This window comes from Amphibalanus amphitrite, unplaced genomic scaffold (assembly GCF_019059575.1).
Source record: "Amphibalanus amphitrite isolate SeventyFive unplaced genomic scaffold, NRLGWU_Aamphi_draft 000004F_arrow, whole genome shotgun sequence".
Lineage (NCBI taxonomy): Eukaryota > Metazoa > Arthropoda > Thecostraca > Balanomorpha > Balanidae > Amphibalanus > Amphibalanus amphitrite.
Genome location: NW_024881501.1, coordinates 878,464 through 891,363, shown reverse-complemented (window position 1 = coordinate 891,363; position 12,900 = coordinate 878,464). Strand labels below are relative to the sequence as shown.

Genomic DNA, 12,900 nt, shown 5'->3' with positions numbered 1-12,900 from the left:
TCTAGCTCGATCAGGGGCGAAACGGTAAGGGGGGGGGGTCCAACGGACCCCCCCCCCCCCCCCCCTTATACGTTCGCGGCTGGAAAAACACCAATACGGGCGAGGGTTAAGGACTGGCAGACTATCAGGGATGGAATTGCAAGTAGACGAGAGGAAACCGATGATACGCAATTTTAAGGTCCTAAGTCATTGGTTGACCTTCCAGCCGGGCAGGTCAATGACCCAAGCGTCGGGAAAATCGGGACCTGTTAGAACGTCGTTAAGTGTTGCTGATATGAGGTTTTCGGGGTGCTGATCACGAATATCATGTTCATTTTTATCACAGATGATGTCTGGATGCATTTAGGCCAGGTTGGGTCAGGCCAGGTCAACCAGTAGGTAGGGGTCCTGCCGGGTATTCCCAGACCCCAGTAGGTGTCAACCGCCTCTGACAGCTTCGTAACATGACACGAAGGCACCAAAACTACTTCGTAAACGTTAAAATAATTGTTAAATTCGAAAATCAGCTCCAAAACTAGCCTACAAACATGTAAAACTCGAAAAAGTGAACCGAGGTCATCAAAGGTCAATGACCTGACCTGACCTTCAGGTGACCTTGACACCCACCCTAATGCACGGGAGCAGCATTTTACCACGTGTTTGAGCGCTTGAAACCACGAAAAGACTGCAAACGCGCGGCTAATGCGAGCCGACATGTGCCAAATCGCGATTCCGGCCCAACATATGGTCTCGAAAAGTAGATCACAGGTCAAAAGGTCATTTGGGTCAGGGACTCAGGGTCATGACATTTTTAGGGTAGGTGTAAAACTGATTTACGCGAGGTTACTGAAAGTTTCGTCGCGATTGATCGGTCGCTTTTTACGCGAGTTATTTGCGAAAAGCTGAGGAGGTGGGGGCCGGGGGGGGAGTCCGTTCGACCCAACCCCCTTTCGGTTGCTAATTGATCATCTTTTGCCACTTGAGTAGGAAGCGGGTACGTTCCTGGTCCCGCATGGCCTTAACTACGGCAGGGAGCCTCTCCACGTTTCGATATGCTTTGCACCATGCCAGCGTCCGGGTCATTTGAAATAATGCACTTTATTGCATGGCTCGAGCCATCCTGTTGGAAATCGAACACATCACATCTTAAGAAAGCATGTTCAGTTACATGACAATCCTTTTCAGCCATCCGCAGGCTGTATTTTTCATAAAAATCAACTTAACCCTCGCCCTGGCAGGGGGGGGGTCGATGCGACCCCCCCCCTAAGGTTTTTCGAAGATAGCGTAAAAACGGCGGCGCGCAGCGCCGCCAAATTTGGCACAGCCTATGGGGCAACCTTTTTACATATGACCTGAAAATTTCAGGTCCGGGTGACCTTAGGTCAGGTCACCAGGTCAGAAAAACCGGTACAAGGTCATGGTCAAATTTCAATTTTCTTTTTGCACCTGTCCAACTCACAGTTTTGCACTGATTTCCTTCAAACTTGCAGGATGTGCTAAGTTCACCGAGTTGTATAACATATAGTTCGGGTTTTTTGAGGTCACTGACCTGAGGTCAGTTAGAGGTCATGACGTCGTAATGTTAAGCCTATGGGAAAATACTAAATTCGGAAAATACTGGAGATATCCGCTTCGTTTTATCACTTTTGTGCTTTGAAACCACAGTACTTAACAGCAGGTCACTTGGTGCTTCTTTGTTTGGTGTACTTATCCATGGGTCAGGTCAAATGAGGTCAACTGAGGTCAAATGACGTTTTTGCCAATAACTTGGCATATAATGACGCTAGAGCTTCAAAAACGGTATCATTGTGTTCCTGGTGATCAGCCGAATCGAATGATATGCAATATGATGCAATTTGGTCAACTTTAACTTAATTTATTAATTTAAGTTTACTTAAAATTTAAGAAAAACTTAAAGTACACTTAAGCAAGCTAAAAAGTATATCATTCGACGCGCCTTGACGTGCTGAGTTCACTGGTGCTTTTCTTTTTGTTCTATCTTAATTAGATCAAAAGTTATAAGCGAAAAACTTTTGACCTGTTTTTAGCGAAATTTTTACATTTATACCCCCCAAAACCCCCCTAAATAGTGACCTAGAGCAACCAAATTTGCACAGGGGCGAGAACTCCAGGGGGCCCACCTACCTACCAAATTTGGTGTTTCTAGGTGCCATAGGAGCCAATCGCGAGGGGGGGGGGTCGCATCGACCCCCCCCCTGCCAGGCCGTGTTATGAAAAATGCCCTGCCAGGGCGAGGGTTAAAAAGTTACCCACTTAACATGGACCGTCTACCGGGACCGGGAACTTCTGACCACTTGCAGGTGGCGCCACTGCGCCCCCATGCGGGAACGATTCCGTGCCGGCCGCGGCGCGGCAGTCGCCCGTCTAGGTTACTATAGAGGTCAATGTACAAAATTGGCAGACAGTTGCGGAGGATTGTCGACGATATCCTGTTCCACAAGCAGTATTCATGTTTCTTATAGGTATCGTTTTTATCAGCTAGCGGAAATCGACCAATCAGCTTTCGGGAGCACTCGACGCTGAATGCGCTGAATGTAACGGAAGTTGGCACAGATTCAGCAGCGTATTTGGAAATTCCGACCTCGACGAGCATCTGTGGTAGAAAACCACCACTTTGGTAGGGGAAACTACTGCTGTCTGCTGCCATTTGCACTGCATTTGTCGCTATAGCTGCGACAGTGCGACATCTATGCATATCATATAAACTGCGACATCTGTGCGCGCTTATTCTACTTTCTAGTTAGGGATTAGCCAGGGCACCAGGATGGATCCAGACTTTCGCTTTGAGGCACGGCCGGGTTGCGGAGCCGGAGCCGGAGCCGCTGGAGCCGGCATATATTGCCCGGAGCCGGAGCCGAAGCCGTGAAACAATATAGCCCGGAGCCGGAGCCATAGGCGGCGGAACGGGGAGGGCACCGGGGCACCGTGCCCCCCTTTGATTTTGGCATTTTAACATTAGCCCTATGGGCGTTGCATGGAAAGAATGGGACCAAAAGTCGGCAGTGCCCCCCTTAATTGAGGGTGTTCCGCCGCTACTGGCCGGAGCCGGAGCCGGAGCCGTCAAAAAAAGGGCGCGACTCCGGCTCCTTTTTAATTGAAGAGGAAAAAATTATTGACCTAGTTCGGTTTGTCAAACCGAACTGCCCTTAACTTGCAGTTCCAGGCAGTAAAACATGCGGTATTCAGAATATGAAAACAGCCTTGTCACGAGCCTTGTTATGCAATGCAGAATGAACGTGCACCAATTCCATCTTCTTCTTTTCTGCCACCCGTTCCCGTATTTAATATGTAGGACCTACTGAGTGTTGGAGCCGGAGGCCGGAGCCACCATTTTACTCCGAGTCGGAGCCGGAGCCGGAGCCGCCATGGCATTTCACCCGGAGCCGGAGCCGGAGTCGGAGCCGTCTGTAATTTCCACAGCTCTGCATCCCTGGTTAAAGGGTGAGGGAACTCATGGTCATGGCCGGCCCGATCCCCTGCAGTCCGGTTGCGCGGGGGAAGGAGATAAAGGTCCAATATGATGTCACGCCTATTGTATGCGTATGTATTGGTATGTATTGGTATTCGTAAAGTTAAAGCTAAAAGTTATTAAACAAGTTAAAAAACACCGACGCGGAGCGCTATGTCCATAAAGTTAGCGTCGTATTCGTATTCGGATTCAAATTCGAGTGATGATTGCGCTCAAAATTGGCATACAAATAGCCCATGTCACGCTGAGTTCGAAAATGGTGACCTTTTTTCCAAGGTCAAACCGTTTGACCTTGAGAGGTCAAAACACTGCCTACCCTGTAGAATCTTTGTTTTTGGTCTGATTTGAAAAATTCGCCCACCAATGTGTTCGTCTCATCGATAAGCAGTAGCGCATTCAAAAAAAAAAAAAATCCGAGGTCAAGGTCATAGGTCAAGGTCAAGGTCACTTTAAAAGTCGCCGTACCCTATAAAATCCGCTGCCGTTTTTAAGATATCCGCGAAAAACAAATCGTCAACTTGATGAATCGATGAAAATCACTCAGGAGGCACACTGCTGAGTGCTACTGCTGATACCAATACATTACGTATAGGTATAGGTGTGGTAACCACGTGTGTCGCCGGCCGGCACGGGAGTTCCCGGCGCAGACCGATTCGCGCGCCGACTTGTGACGTCGCTACCCCGCCCCGGCGCTGGGGAGGCGGCCCAGGACGTGTCTGTTCGTGAACTTTGTCCCATCACGATGCGACCGCGTGTCTGCGGCCTGCGCTGCCGCAGTGCGTCGGCCAGTGACCAATCCGCGCTCCGATCGGCAGCCACGTGGTGTCCGAGTGCTTCTGCGCATGTCTGGACCCGGCCCGCTGCGTCGGGCCGCGCGCTACCCCGGGACTTCTGGCCGAGCTCTTGGCCCGAGCAGACGCGTCACGTCTGGCTCCGCGATTTGGCCCGTTCTGTCCGGGATTTATAACTTAGATTAGGCAGGGCATATTTGGCAAACTTGGATTTCATTCTCGTCTCTTCGTCGCTCCATTGTCTGATTCGCTGTTTTGGTTTTTGCCTTCGTTTTGGAACTTAAAATATAACAACCCGCTCTTAAATTAATTCTTTTACTTGGGGCCGTTTGGATCGAACTGATTGAATTTTTGGAACACGCACCAGGTTGATATTTTCCATTTCTGATTAACGTAAAATCCAGTCACTGATATGTGGTGAACTGCCCCACAGCACCACATATTGGTGACCCCGACGTGATTCTTGTTCGATTTTTCCATACTTCCGGGTTGTCGCCTCCGCTCATTCCCGAATCAATTATATTATTCCCCCACATGGATTGCTATTCCGTCGCTCCACAGTGGCTTCTGCGCCACTTTTCCATGATGGTTTCTGTGCCATCTCTCCGCCGTGTGATTAGTTAGGCATTTATCTTCTCGGTGATTTTATTTCGGCGTTCCATTGGCTCTTTTGGATTTTGCACTCGGTGTTTTAAATTTTAATTGTTCAGTGCATTGCAAACACCGGCTATACTTTAACGATCATGACGAACGAGGGCACGATGGAACCCGCTCATGCTGAGCCGGTCCATCATGTGTCGATCAAGCCACCGGTTTTTATGGACACCGCGGTTGACGGCTGGTTTGCTATTATGGACGCCCAATTTAACATTGCCAAAATCACCAACTCGCAGACCAAATTCTACCACGTTCTCTCTGCCCTGCCTCCGGAAACCATCTCGCACATTCCGCGTGCTGTCTTGAGCAACAAAAATTTCTCTGAGCTACAGACAGCCGTCACTGACATGTACGAAAAGACAAAGCCAGAGATGTTTGAGAAACTGATCAGCAAAACGCGTCTGACGGGCCGACCCTCACTCTTTCTAAGCGAGCTCAGAGAGGTGGCCGACAAGGTTGGTGTCGGAGACGATCTCGTTCGGCACAAATTTATCCAGTCGCTACCCACAGGCATTGCTACGGCCCTGGCTTCTCAGCGCGAGCTCTCATTGTCGCAGTTGGGCAAACTCGCGGACGAACTGATGCCTCTTGTGCAAAACTCAGCTGCTCACATGGTTCACTGTCAGGATCAGGACCCACAGTCTGACTCACAGGCGTTCCTTGTGGCTCAGCAGCACCCAAGGTACCACAGGGCCACTCAGCCGCAGAGCCGAGCCGCCACACACTCCCCTGCTCGTGATGCTCGTGATTCAAGGGCGTCTCTCGGTCTCACGCCGTTCCATCCTGACCAGAAGCCGAAAGTATGCCGTGCTCACCTGTTTTTCGGCAGCAGAGCACGCACTTGCAAGCCATGGTGTCACTGGCCCGACAAAGCTGCTGATCTGACCATGCAGCCGTCCTCACGAGCTGCATCTCCCTCCCGTGCAGCCTCAGAGTCGGGAAACGAGAGGAGCAGGCCGTAAACGCAGCCCTCGGCCTGCCGCTCCTTAGGGTCACAGCCAAGGTGAATGATCAGCCCCTGAAATTCATCGTGGATACTGGCGCTGGTGTATCCCTGGTTCCACCCTCCTATGTGAATGGAACTATAATCCACCCGTCCGCTGTTTCGATCACGACTGCCAGCGGGCAGCCACTGCGCGTGCATGGCGAGGCCACTCTCGATATTGTCCTCCCCACACTCAGACGCAGTTACACATGGACATTTGTAGTGGCTGAAGTGACAGAGCCACTACTCGGTAACGATTTTCTCGCTCACAGCTCGTTGGTTGTCGATTGTGGTTCCCAAGTTCTCCGCGACTCCACCACTCTGCTCTCTGCTCCCGGTGTACCGACGACCGGGGAGTCTGTTCATTTGGTGATAAATGATCTCGCTCAGGTGCCTGAGGCAGTGCGGCCCATCCTAGAGGATCACCCCGCTGTTCTCAGCCCTAACCAGCCGGACTACACAGACTCGCCAATCAAAACCACTCACTTCATCGACACCGGCAGCGCTCCACCCACGTTCGCCAGCCCACGCAAGCTGTCGCCCGACAAACTAACCGCAGCAAAGCAAGCACTCGATGTGCTGCTCAAAACAGGAGTGATTCGTCCGTCTAGGTCCCCATGGGCCTCACCCATCCACATGGTTCCAAAGAGTACCCCTGGTGAGTGGCGTGTCACCGGTGATTACCGCGCGCTCAACGCCGTAACCAAACCGGATCGCTACCCACTGCCGCACATTCAGAGCCTCTCAACCAAGCTCCACAACGCTCAGTGGTTCAGCAAAATCGATCTGCTCCGTGCATATCACCAGGTGCCTATGAACCCCGCTGACTCAGAGAAGACGGCCGTCACCACGCCCTTCGGCTTGTACGAATACGCCTTCATTCCAATGGGGCTTCGCAACGCAGGTGCCACATTCCAGAGGGTCATGGACGGCATCTTCCGAGACGTGCCGTGCGTGTTCGTCTATCTCGACGATATTCTGGTATTTTCCGAGAACCAGGAGCAGCATGAGAAAGATTTGCGCCTCGCGTTCAGCAAGCTGGCTGAGCACAAGCTTCGCATCTCACTGGAGAAATGCGAGTTCATGAAGAAGTCACTCATTTTCCTCGGTCATGACGTCACCAGCACAGGTGTCACACCTCCCAAGGCCAGAGTGAAGGAGATTCTGGACCTCCCTCTACCGCATGACTCAGAGTCACTGCGTCGCTATCTGGGACTCATCGGCTTCTACCGGCGTATGATTCCGCGATTCGCCGATGTCACGTTCCACCTGACCGAACTGATTCGACTCAACCCAAAAAGCAAAGAACTGACGTGGACAGAGGAACAGACTCAGGCGTTCAGTGACAGTAAAGCAGCGCTGGCTGGCGCCTGCACTCTGCCACACCCAGTGCCACACTGCGAGCAGTACGAGCTCGTTACTGACGCATCACAAGTCGCAGTGGGTGCCGCGCTCCATCAGATTGTGGACGGAGTACCCGTTCCCATTGGCTTCTTCTCACGGAAGCTCAGTCAGGCCCAACAGAAGTACGCCGCGTATGACAGAGAGCTACTCGCGGCTTATCTGGCCACACTCCATTTTCGTGACATGATCGAAGGCCGCCACGTTACCCTGCGAACGGACCACAAGCCACTCGTGCGCGCTTTTCACAGCCCGCACACAGCTAAGTCTGACCGCCAACAGCGCCACTGGTGTGTCGTCACGGAATACATCACGGAGGTCTCGTACATTCGTGGCAGTGACAACGTGGTGGCGGACTGCCTCAGTCGCCCGGTAAATGCAGTGTCCCTCGATGCATGTGACCTCCATTTTATCGCGGCGGCTCAGAAACAGGAAAAAGAGAGAGACGCCGACAGTGCCGATTCAGAGCACCAGCATGCCGAGTCAGGTTCAGAATCGCGCTCAAAGCCGCAGGACACCTCCCGATTGGAGCCAGTAACACTGTCTGGCGACATCACAGTCCTGTGTGAAAACTCTGGACCACATCCACGTCCGTACGTACCAGAGGCATGCAGGCGCGCCGTGTTTGATCGTTTCCACGGCCTGTCACACCCGGGTAGGAAAGGCACCACCCGCCTCATCAGCTCACGCTATTTCTGGCGTGACATGCGCCGCGACATTGCTCGATGGGTGAAGGAGTGTGAAGCATGCCAGGAAGCCAAGGTGCACAGGCACACTCGTTCTCCGCCCGGTCGATTTGATGTGCCCTCGCAGCGGTTCGAAACTGTACATATAGACATAGTCGGGCCGCTGCCCCCGTCAGTACCCCACGGGCACCCCTTCACCGCGCCATTTCGTTATTTGTTGACATGCATCGATCGCGCCACGCGTTGGGTCGAGGCCGTGCCGTTGGTCTCGATCACCGCGGAAAGTGTGGCCTCTGCTTTCCTCGACACTTGGGTGTCCCGATTCGGAGTTCCGCTGCATGTAGTCACGGACCGTGGTTCCCAATTCGAATCAGAACTGTTTTCACACTTGTCTTCAATGATAGGTTTGGCAGTTCACCACATATCAGTGACTGGATTTTACGTTAATCAGAAATGGAAAATATCAACCTGGTGCGTGTTCCAAAAATTCAATCAGTTCGATCCAAACGGCCCCAAGTAAAAGAATTAATTTAAGAGCGGGTTGTTATATTTTAAGTTCCAAAACGAAGGCAAAAACCAAAACAGCGAATCAGACAATGGAGCGACGAAGAGACGAGAATGAAATCCAAGTTTGCCAAATATGCCCTGCCTAATCTAAGTTATAAATCCCGGACAGAACGGGCCAAATCGCGGAGCCAGACGTGACGCGTCTGCTCGGGCCAAGAGCTCGGCCAGAAGTCCCGGGGTAGCGCGCGGCCCGACGCAGCGGGCCGGGTCCAGACATGCGCAGAAGCACTCGGACACCACGTGGCTGCCGATCGGAGCGCGGATTGGTCACTGGCCGACGCACTGCGGCAGCGCAGGCCGCAGACACGCGGTCGCATCGTGATGGGACAAAGTTCACGAACAGACACGTCCTGGGCCGCCTCCCCAGCGCCGGGGCGGGGTAGCGACGTCACAAGTCGGCGCGCGAATCGGTCTGCGCCGGGAACTCCCGTGCCGGCCGGCGACACACGTGGTTACCACATAGGTACCTATAGGCAATAGGCGTGTCTTTTGGGGCATCATTGGACCTTCCTCCCCCCCCCCCCGCTCAGCAACTTTGACTGCCGGGGATCGGGCCGGCCATGAGTCCCCCACTCTCAAACTGAAAGTCCGGATCCACCCTGGTGCCCTAGCTAATCGCTAACTAGAATCAGCGCAGACAGATGTCGCGGTGTCGCATAGATGTCGCAGCTATAGCGGCACATGCAGTGCAAATGGTAGAAGACAGCAGTAGTTTCCCCTACTTAAGTGGTGGCTTTCTACCACAGATGCTCGTCTAGGTCGGAATTTCCAATCGCGTAAGAATCTTGGGTGCAGGGTGCAGTCGTGTCCGTCGTGTCTCGTGCTTGCCTCGTGCTTCGTGGTAACACCGTGGTAGAGTTCCGTGGGGTTCGTGCGTTCGTGGCTGGTTCATATATCGCGAGTTGGAGCATAACGTGTGACGATGTGAGTTTATTTTTATTTGGGTTAAGCTTGTTGAATGTTAATAATAATGCGTTTAGTGCTTGCTGAATGTAAGGGGTGAGGCATGTAATGTGATTATTAATGTGATTAATAATAATGATCTGCTTCGCGGTTTTATGGCCTCTGAGCATATTGATATTGATATGATGATGACAGAATTGCCATGAACTTGCAATTGTAGCATTTTTCACCAGTAACATCAGTAGGCCATGTTGGACGACGGTGAAAACAGGGCGCCTGGGGCGATTTGATCAAGGTTCGGGAAATTCACACGTGATGTTTAGCATATAGAAGGCCCACAAAGGGGGAGAAGCTCCAAATGTCACGTGACTTATATGCCCTCCGGCGCCCTGTTTTCACCGGCGTCCGGCGATGTTACTGGTCATGACTACCCGAATATAGGAATGTTCCCAGTTTTGGGAACAGAGTTCCCAAATATTGGAACAGGCATTCCCATTATTGGGAGCAAAAGGCAATTTTTCGGTTGTTCCCCACTAAAACTCCTTTTGGCATCACACCTCAAAAAACGTCATGCTAATTAAAGTGGGTAATAAATCTCAATAAAATTATCTGTAATATGACTGTTGAACAAGGAAATTGTCTGTGGAAGTGTGGAATGACATTTTTTATCATTTTTTGAAATGACAATGGTGAAAGCATAGGTCATCATGGGCGACTGGTGGGCGTCATTTGACAGTCATTTGACTGAGTCATTTGACTGTGGGGTAGGTACTGCATATACCCAGTACCGTAAACCGGGGTGACAATGATACCCGGGGTGACTTTGATCATAGACCAATTTTGGGCCTCAAATGAGCAATTAGCTGCTGTGAACTGTATTTTCTATGCCAATAGTTAAATAAAGCAATGAAGCATTATTTCAGACACTTTGGGTCCCAGTTAGAATAATCATGTTCATGTCACAGCTTGTTTTTTTGTTGTCATTGGCATGAAGTATAAATTCGCTAGCATCTCCAGCAAAAATAATGGTAAAGATGAGAAAGACCCAGATAAAGAAAGAGAAAGGAAAGGCTTAGATACTGATGATGGAGGATGAGCATTGAGCTGCTCTATCTCAGTGGTAATTGGAGCGTCAATGGGAAGTGAAAAAGACAATCAGCTGGGAGGGGCATGAACAGTGTGGCAAGTGGTCCCACAGCCACCAGCAGACAAAGTGTGATGTAGAACAGGTAGCCTGTGGCTTAGGACATCTGTGACTGTTACTTAATCTTGAAGTCAGAGGTTAAAGTAGCTAATTTTGCTGCTTATAGCTCTGTAATGTCAGTTTAGACCCAGAGCATGCAACTTTATTTTAATACCTCAATGATTCATAGTTTTACTGTAAAATGTGTGAGTTTTTGTCAAGCAAAGCCTTTGATTTTATTCAAAACATGTAATTTTATCACACAAGCCCCTTCTGAGGGCTCCTATGGCACACATAAGGTGATTTTAATGTAGTGATCATAGTCACCCCGACGTCTGGGTGAGAATGATCAATTTTTTGGTAAAAAAATAAAATATTTATGATAAATTTCCAGACATTTATTGTACTCAGTTAGATAGAGAATTGTCCAATTGGTATGATGAAACAGTTTCCAGAGTGAAATCTGAAGTGATATACAAGATATTGTACCAAACTGGTCAAAAGTGATACAAAGTCACCCCGGTTTACGGTACCCCACAGTCAGGAGCCCAGTCTGAGCTTTCAAGACTTTTTCGTAGTCGCGCAATGGCCCTCTAGAACCGTTAAATGGGTTCTAGCAATGGTCAAAATCTATTGCCAACAGAGGGCCAATGTTGGAAAATTTAACCGGCGGCTGTTACAGGTCTCTACAGATTGGTAGGGCGCTTTTAAGGCCTGTTCTGTCGTGTATTCAGAGGGCCTTTATGTAGCTTAGAGGGCCCCGTCAAGGAATCAGGGAGCCCTTCATGACTTTAGAGGGCCCTCTCGTGTACTCAGGGCTTTTCTGTAACTCATAGGGCCCTCGTCAAGCGTACAGAGGCCCTTTAACCCTCGCCCGCACATGCCATTTTCCCATCCTAGAATGCACATGGGGGGGTGTGTGGCAACCACCACCCCCATGTGCGGGCGAGGGTTAAGCGCTTGGGGCCCTTTTGTTGCTCAGAGAAGCCTGTCAGGCGTTCAGGGGCCCTTTAACCCGCGCCCTGGTGGGGTCTGTTTATAACGCGACCTGGTGGGGGGGGGGGGGGGGGGCTATTTTTTGCCCCCCCCTCGTATCTCCGAAACTACTGGACGGATCCGCAAAATTCAAACGGCGTTCGAAAGGCCTGTCAAATTTGTCGTAGGAAACCAAATTTCATTGACCTCGGGGTCACCGATGACGTCACAGGTCAGGTCAAAGATGAAATGTTTCACCGTTCACGGGTCTTCTAAGGAATGCGCTATAACACCGAGGAAAACGCATTTTGTCGAGAATCAGCGATAGGGCGTCAGTTGCCTAGTAGATATGTTGCTATTAGAGGTCACTGACAATACCAGGTCACGTCACAGGTCAGGTCACCAAGGGTCACAGGTCAGGTCACATGAGCCCAACTTTACTAACCCGCGCCCTGGTGGGGGGGGGGGCTATTTTTTGCCCCCCCTCCAGACTTTTCGATATATCTCCAGAACCGCTGCGCCGATCGTCACCAAACTTTCAGTACCCTCCCGGACATCAATTTTACACATTGTGACCAAAAATTTTTCCAAAGGCTATGATAGGTTGGCCGGAAATGACGTCAGAGTGACGTCATGTTCTGCCGTTTTCAACCCAAAAAAGGGTTTCGCGGGAAGAGCTGTCAGGCCTATAGCTTTGCAAATACAGAAAAACGATAAAGACATAAAAGCTGTAGAATTGACAGGGCTACAAAACTGCTATCTCGGATTTTTAAAATTTTTGGATTTTGACCCCCAAAAATCAAAAAATAGATTTTTTGATTATAATAGCGAAAAAATCCAAAAAGTTTTTTGAATTTCGAAAAAACCGGAATAGGGTAGCCTGGGGCAAGACGCCCCAGATAATTTATTTTGCTACATAAATTTTGTCCCACATCACCTAGAAGGCCAAATTTGTGCTCAATGCGTTCTTTGGACATTTTACTTTAAATTGCACCCCTCAAATTCATTCACTTATGATCGGACTCCAAGCTAGGAAGTGATTTGTGAAGCAACTGCAAATGGGGCATTTTGCCCCAACCCCAGGGCAAAACGCCCCACAGTCTGGGGCAAGTAGCCCCATACTCTAGATTAAAGATTTAACATGGTAGTTGGCTAAATCTTATGTGAGAGGTCCGTTAGACCTCTGGAGGCACGGCACTGAAGTTAGCACATTCCATCCTGTCAGGTGTTCAGCTATGACACTATTGTATGAACAGGTTTTTCACCTGCCTAATAAGACCAAA

The 12,900-nt window shown here is 50.3% G+C and overlaps 1 protein-coding gene across 4 annotated transcripts in view; it reads left to right on the top strand.

Annotated features, from left to right (window-relative positions):
* Positions 1-9,314: 9,314 nt before the first annotated feature.
* The window catches only part of LOC122375041 (spermidine synthase-like), a 62,334-nt gene continuing 58,748 nt past the window's right edge, over positions 9,315-12,900 (top strand). Inside the window, exon 1 of one of the 4 annotated variants that reach the window (XM_043354305.1) lies at positions 9,315-9,480. The gene's annotated coding sequence lies outside the window, so the exon portion shown is untranslated. Of the gene's footprint in view, positions 9,481-9,509; positions 9,549-12,900 lie in introns of those variants that run through there. The other 3 variants (XM_043354225.1, XM_043354386.1, XM_043354463.1) reach the window with 3 other exon arrangements.